This window comes from Arachis duranensis, chromosome 3, assembly GCF_000817695.3.
Source record: "Arachis duranensis cultivar V14167 chromosome 3, aradu.V14167.gnm2.J7QH, whole genome shotgun sequence".
NCBI lineage: Eukaryota > Viridiplantae > Streptophyta > Magnoliopsida > Fabales > Fabaceae > Arachis > Arachis duranensis.
The window spans coordinates 67,774,110-67,782,061 of NC_029774.3; positions in this window are offsets into that span (position 1 = coordinate 67,774,110).

Consider the following 7,952-nt stretch of genomic DNA (forward strand, 5'->3'; position numbering starts at 1 on the left):
CCTTCCACACATATGTCCATGAGGACTTGGTCTAACCTTTGATCAAAGTTGACCCTTCTAGTGTAGGGGCGTGCATCTTCTTGCATCATAGGCAAGTTGAACGCCAACCTTACGTTCTCCGAACTGAAATCTAAGCATTTCTCCCGAACTATTGTAAGCCAATTCTTTGGGTTTGGGTTTATGCTTTGATCATGGTTCCTAGTGATCCATGTGTTTGCATAGAACTCTTGAACCGTTAGGATTCCGACTTATTGAATGGGATTGGAAAGAACTTCCCATCCTCTTCTTCTAATCTCTTGTCAGATCTCCGGATATTCGCCCTTTTTGAGCTTAAAAGGGACCTCAGAGATCACCTTTTTCTTGGCCACAACTTCATAGAAGTGGTCTTGATGGGCTTTTAAGATGAATCTCTCCATCTTCCATGACTCAGAGGTGGAAGCAATTGCCTTCCCTTTCCTCTTTCTTGAGGTTTCTCTGGCCTTAGGTGGCATCAATGGTTATGGAAAAACAAAAAAGCTATGCTTTTACCACACTAAACTTAGAATATTGCTCGCCCTTGAGCAAAAGAAGAAGAAGATATAAAAGAGAGGGAGGGAGGTGAGGGTTTCGGCCAAAGGGGAGAAGAGAGGGTTGTGTTGTGTGAAAGGATGGAGGGGTTTATATAGTGGAGGGAGAGGGGTTTGGATTCGGTCATTTAGGGTGGGTTTGGGTGGGAAAGAGATTTTGAATTTGAAGGTAGGTGAGGTTTATGGGGAAGAGTGGATAGATGTAATTGGTGAAGGAGTAATGGGAAGAGAGATTGAGGTGATTGGTGTAGGGTATAATGTTATTGGATTGTGTGAAGAAGAGAGAAGTGGGGTAGGTGGGGATCCTGTAGGGTCCACAGATCCTGAGATGATCCTGTGGGGTCCAAGGGTGCAAAATTCCTGGATAGTGTGCATCGACTACAGGCGCTTGAACCTGGCTACTCGCAAGGATCACTATCCACTACCTTTCATCGATCAAATGCTTGATCGCCTGTCAAGGTAATCACAATATTATTTTCTATATGGTTATACTGGTTATTTTCAGATCCATATTGCTCTGGAAAATCAGGAGAAAACTACTTTTACATGCCTCTTTGGAACGCACGCATATAAAAGAATGCCTTTTGGTCTACGTAATGCACCGGCTACGTTTCAAAGGTGCATGATGAGTATTTTCTTAGATCTTCTTGAGCACTGTATGGAAGTATTTATGGATGACTTTAGTGTCTATGGTGATTCCTTTGACATTTGTTTGGATAGTCTTGCTAGAGTATTAGAAAGATGTACTAGTTCAAACCTGGTGCTTAATGTTGAAAAATGTCATTTTATGGTAAAGCAAGGTGTTGTTCTAGGCCATGTTGTTTCTAATACTGGTATATCTGTTGATCCTGCAAAGATTGATGTTATTTTTGGTTTACCTTATCCCTCCTCTATGAGGGAAGTCTATTTTTTTCTTGGTCATGCAGGTTTCTACCGGCGCTTTATCGAGGACTTCAGTAACGTTGCACTACTCTTGTCCCGTCTACTGCAGAAAAATGTAGAGTTTGAATTGAGTGAAGACTGCAAGGAAGCATATGACAAGCTGAAGATCGCCTTGACCCAAGATCCTATTGTGAGAGGGCCTGACTGGAGTAGGCCATTCGAGATCATGTGCGATGCATCTAACTATGCGGTAGGAGTGGCGCTAGATCAGTGCAAAGGTAAGGATCCTTATATTATTGTTTAAGCTTCTAAAACTTTAGATGGTGCCCAGTCTAATTATACTACCACTGAAAAGGCACTGTAGGCCATTATTTTTGCTTAGGATAAATTCTGAACTTATTTACTTGGAACCAAAGTGGTAGTATATTCAAACCATGCGGCCTTGAAATATTTGTTGGCTAAGAAAGAGTCTAAACCAAGGTTAATCCGTTGGATATTGTTATTGCAAGACTTTGATTTAGAGATCAAAGATAGGAGTGGTTCCCATAATTTGGTGGCGGACCCCTTGAGTCTCCTTGAACATATTAAAAGTGACTCCACCCCTATCAATAATGCATTTCCACTTGATAGCTTGCAAGCAATATCTGAGGTGGTTCCTTAGTATGCACCCATAGCTAATTATTTGGTTAGTCACACATTTCCTCCAAATTTTTCTAAACATCAAAAGGACAAGCTAAAGAGTGAGGCTAAGTATTATACATGGGATTACCCATATTTGTGGAGATATGGTGTTGACCAAATAATTAGAAGGTGTGTTCCAAAATCCAAAATTCAGTCTATTTTAGAGGCATGCAACTGTTCTGAGAGTGGTGGACACCTTGGTCCTCAGAGAACTGTAAAAAAAATTTTAGACTGCAGATTTTGGTGGCCCACACTTTTTAAGGATGCTAATATTTTCTGTGACTCTTGCCACCAATGCCAGAGGTTTGGAAACATATCCAAGAGGGATGAGTGATGAACGAATTCTTGACAGTTTAGAATTTATCAAATAGAGTCTCGTTGTAAAGTATAGTTTCCAAACCAATCAATAATCCTTTCATACAAAAATATTGGTTGTCACAATTAACAATCCCCAATAAGAATTAACCGAAGTATTTAGACTCCGGGTCCTCTCACAAGGAATTGTAATGAAGTGTATGATTATTGGCTATGAAGGATGTAAGGGGGTTTTAATTGAGAAGAGGGCAAGAAATTAAATGACAAGGAAAGTAAATCAAGCAAATAACTAAAGAAAGCAAGTAATAAGGAGAGACATTCATGGCAAGAATTGAGATCATAGGCTTTCTATTCTAGTCATACAATGATTAATTCATCTTATTTAGTCAACTCCAACAAATGGAAGAAGGTATCATGTTATCTTCACATAGGGAGAATGTCAAACAAGACTAATCAATCATATCATAATAATAACAAGAATCTATCTCATTTCGTCATCTCCAATATTAGAAGAAGGTATCACATTATCTTCCATGAGAGAAAGTCAAACAGGACTAGTTAACCTCAATCCAAATGTACTAATCAACTCACTAATAGAATTAGCAAAAGATTAGAGTCAATGAAATTCATATTAACTAACAACTCTAGATGACCAACATTAGTTGGGTATCATGACTCAAGATTACCTAATTACTCTTTCCAAGCCAAGAATGCTCAAAATCTACTCTAAAGCCCAACCAAGAATTTTGTCAAACACTTGGTAGGTACAAAAGGAAAGCATGGTAAATTGCAAGGAAAGATAAAATCTAACAACTACCAATTGCAAGAAAAGTAAATCAACAACTCAAATCAACATTAAAAGAACATCAAACATTAATTTGCATTAAAGAAAAGATCCAAATCCAACAAGAGTTCATCAACATAAAAGAGAGCATAAACGTAAAATTAACACCATAAACTAAGAGAATGAAAGTGTAGAAACAAGAAATTGTAGAAGAAGCAAGATGAAATCAAGAAATCATGCCTAGATCTAAGATGGATTAACCTAAACCTAACCGAATTCTAGAGAGAAGAGGGAGCTTCTCTCTCTAGAAACTAACCTACATGATGCTATACTACCAAACAATTGCTCCTCCCTTGCCAAAGCTTGAATTCTGCATGAAATAGTATTGGAAATGAGTTGGGTTAGGCCCAAAGTGCTTCAGAAATTGCTGGGGTGATTTCACTTTAGTGGGCCACGAGCAGCATCAGCGCGCACGCACGCCCCTATACGCGAAGCAACATATAGCAAATTTTATATCATTTCGAAGCTCCGGATGTTAGCTTTCCAACGCAACTAGAACCACCTCATTTGGACCTCTGTAGCTCAAGTTATGGTCGATTGAGTGCGAAGAGGTCAGGCTTGACAGCTTTACAGTTCCTTCATTTCTTCATGAGTTCTCCCACTTTGCATGCTTTTCTCCTCACTTCTTCCATCCAATACTTGCCTTATGAATCTGAAATCACTCAACAAACATATCAAGGCATCGAATGGAATTAAAGTGAGTTAAATTTAGCTATTTTAAGGCTTAAAAAGCATATTTTCATATTTAAGCACAAATCAAGGGAGAATTGCAAAACCATGCTATTTCATTGAATAAATGTGAGAAAAGGTGATAAAATCCCCCAAAATAAGTACAAGATAAACCACAAAATCGGGATTTATCAATGAGATGCCCCAACAACTCATGTTGTTTTGTGAAATTTGTTATGTTTGGGGTATTGACTTCATGGGTCTATTTCCAAACTTGAATAGTTTCTTATACATTCTGTTAGCTTCTGATTATGTTTCCAAATGGGTGGAAGCAATTCCTACCCATACTAATGATGCTAACGTGGTTGTTTCCTTTGTTAGGAATAATATTATCTGTCGCTTTGGATCACCACGAGCAATTGTGAGTGATCAAGGCTCTCATTTTTGTAACAGAAGAATGACAAGATTGTTGAAGAAACATGGCATCATTCACAAGGTGGCAACGACTTACCATCCCCAAATAAATGGCCAAGCCGAGGTGTCTAATAGAGAGATCAAGCACATACTGGAGAAGATTGTAAAACCTCATAGAAGGGACTGGAGCTCTAGGCTTGGAGATGCGCTCTGGGCTTATCAGACTGCATATAAGACACCCATCGACATGAGTCTATTTCGCCAAGTCCACGGAAAGGCTTGTCACCTTCCGGTAGAGGTGGAACACAAAGCTTAGTGGGCTGTGAAGGAATGCTACTCAGGATTGGGAGGAGCCGGAATTGAAAGAAAATTGCAACTAGAGGAATTGGAGTGCCTTCCACTAGAATCGTATGAAAACTCAAGGCTCTACAAAAGAAAGGTTAAGGTGGTACATGACAAGAACATCAAGAGAAGAGAGTTTAGAGCTGGGGATCAGGTCCTTCTCTACAACTCAAGGTTGAGGTTAATGCCAAGCAAATTGAGGTCAAGGTGGGATGGACCCTACGTGGTGGAGAAGGTGAAACCGTTTGGAGTTGTCTACCTTAGTCATCCCTCAAGCCCTACCTTCTTCAGAGTCAATGGCTACCGGTTAAAGCTCTATCATGGTGCGAAAGTGAAGAACAATAAGGAGCTGGAGATCTTCCTCTTGAAGGATCCAGCAAAGGAAGCGGATTGAGACTATGGACCGTCCAACTTAAGGACGTTAAAGAAAAGTGCTTGGTGGGAGACAACCCACCATGGTATGATCTTCCCTTGTTATAGTTTTATTTTATTTATTTGCTTATGTTCATTTCATTAGTTGTCTTTGTTAATTTTCACATCAGCATGTCTACCTTCTGTTATGAGTTAAAAAAAATAAAAAGAGCATCCCACGCGTAGCGCCATTGACGCACATGCGTCGTAGGGATGATGGCCCTCTCTGGTTCATTTTTCCCGAGAGTTGGGCTGGAACTATGCGAGAGGGGTGCCTGGCGCACAACCCACACCACGCGTATGCATCACCAGTAATTTTCACCATCTCACGTGTGTACGTGAGAGATGCGTACTGATGAGCGGATAATTTATACGCTTTTTGGCATTGTTTTTAGGTAGTTTTTAGTAAGTTTGAGCTACTTTTAGGGATGTTTTCATTAGTTTTTATGTTAAATTCACATTTCTGGACTTTACTATGAGTTTGTGTGTTTTTCTGTGATTTCAGGTAAATTCTGGCTGAAATTGAGGGACTTGAGCAAAACTCTGAAAAAGGCTGACAAAAGGACTGCTGATGCTGTTGGATCCTGACCTCCCTGCACTCGAAATGGATTTTCTGGAGCTACAGGAGTCCAATTGGTGCGCTCTCAACGGCGTTGGAAAGTAGACATCCAGGGCTTTCCAGCACAATATAATAGTCCATACTTTGCGCGAAGATAGACGACGTAACTTGGCGTTGAACGCCAAGTACATGCTGCTGTCTGGAGTTAAACGCCAGAAAAACGTCATGATCCGGAGTTGAACGCCCAAAACACGTCATAACTCGGAGTTCAACTCCAAGAGAAGCCTCAGCTCGTGGAAAGATCAAGCTCAGCCCAAACATATACCAAGTGGGCCCCGGAAGTGGATTTATGCATCAATTACTTACTCATGTAAACCCTAGTAGCTAGTTTAGTATAAATAAGACTTTTTACTAGTGTATTAGATGTCTTTTGACCACGTTTCATATTTGGTCTCAGTTTTGTTTTATTCTTCATCTTAGGAGGCCATTGAGCACGTTCAGGGGGGCTGGCAATTCGGCCATGCCTGAACCTTTTACTTATGTATTTTCAACGGTGGAGTTTCTGCACACCATAGATTAAGGGTGTGGAGCTCTGCTGTACCTCAAGTATTAATGCAATTCTATTCTCTTTTATTCAAATCTCTCTTATTCTTATCCCAAGATATTCATTCGTACCCAAGAACATGATGAATGTGATGATTAAGTGACGCTCATTATCATTCTCACTTATGAACGCACGTGATTGACAACCACTTCCGTTCTACATGCAACAGAGCTTGAATGTGTATCTCTTAGATTCCCCAACAGAATCTTCGTGGTATAAGCCAGATAAGGTGGGATAGACCCTACACGGTAGAGAAGATGGAACCGTATGGAGTTGTCCACCTAAGTCATCCCTCAAGCCCTACCTTCTTCAAAGTCAATGGCCACCATTTGAAGCTGTATCATGGTGCAAACATGAAGAACAACAAGGAGGTGGAGATCTTTCTCTTGAAGGATCCAGCAAAGGAAGAGGAATGAGCCTATGGACCGTCCAACTTAAGGACGTTAAAGAAAAGTGTTGGGTGGGAGGCAACCCACCAAGGTATGATCTTCCTTTTTTATAATTCTATTTTATTTATGTGCTTCTATTTATTTCATTCTTTGTCTTTGTTAATTTTTACTTAAGCATATTTCCATTTTATTTTTTAAAAAAAAGTGCATCTGACGCGTAAGTGTCAATGACGCGCACACGTCATGTGGAGGTTCGCTCTCATGCACTCTGAACAAAGAGTTACGCTGGAACTATGCGGGTGGGGTGCCTGGCGCACAAATCACCCCACGCGTACGCATGGTCCACGCATACGTATCATTAGCAATTTTGTGGTTCCACACGTGTACGTTAATGACGCGTACGCGTGATTTGAAAATCGGTGTAACTAAGTACATTGAATAGAGAGTTGTGCTGCTATAAGGCTGGAGTCATGTGTCTGGCACGACGAGAGCCCACGCGTACACGTGGGCGACGTGCACGCATCATAAGCATTGCGTCACTTAATTCAGCGTGCCACCCAGACCTCTCTTCTTTCACTCTTCTCTTCTCTCTCTAATCCTAATTCTTCTTTATTCTTCTTCCTTCTTTCTTTCTACTTCATCCTTCTTTCTCTTTCCCCCCTCCACCACCACCGTCGAGCCACCAACTCCGGCAGCTACAATTTCCTTTCCTTCTCTTTTTCTCTTCCTACCCCTCTTCCTCCTTCTTACTCATATTTATCTCCCTCTTTTCATCTTCCTTTCAAGGTTTCATTTTCTTACTTTCTTCTACCCTTTAGTTTTTCTTTTGTTTCTTGCATTTGCATATTTTAATTATTTTTTAAATTGCATCTTAATTTTGTTATTTGTAATTTCTTTTTAATTCTTTTCTCTCTTGCAATTTTATGTTGGGGTTGAAATTTTATTTGGTGGATTATTTTGATATTTCTTAACATGTTTGTGTTATGAGGTGTGCTTTGACAATTGGCATTCTATTTTGGATCCCCTATACACTTGGATTATTACATTACTTCTTGTTTTTAATATTGACGCTTGAGCTATTCTTCTTATGCTTGTTACTTGCATGCTTTTATCCCTCTTGCATCTAGTTGTTATGATATACCGTCATGATTTTAATTAATTTCTTACTTGCATGTTGTAGCTACCATGTATTTAAGACACTTTCTTTTTCTCTGGCATTCATTATCACTTGCACTTTCTTACTTTCAATGTTTATTTTTCTATGTTTAATAGTCCT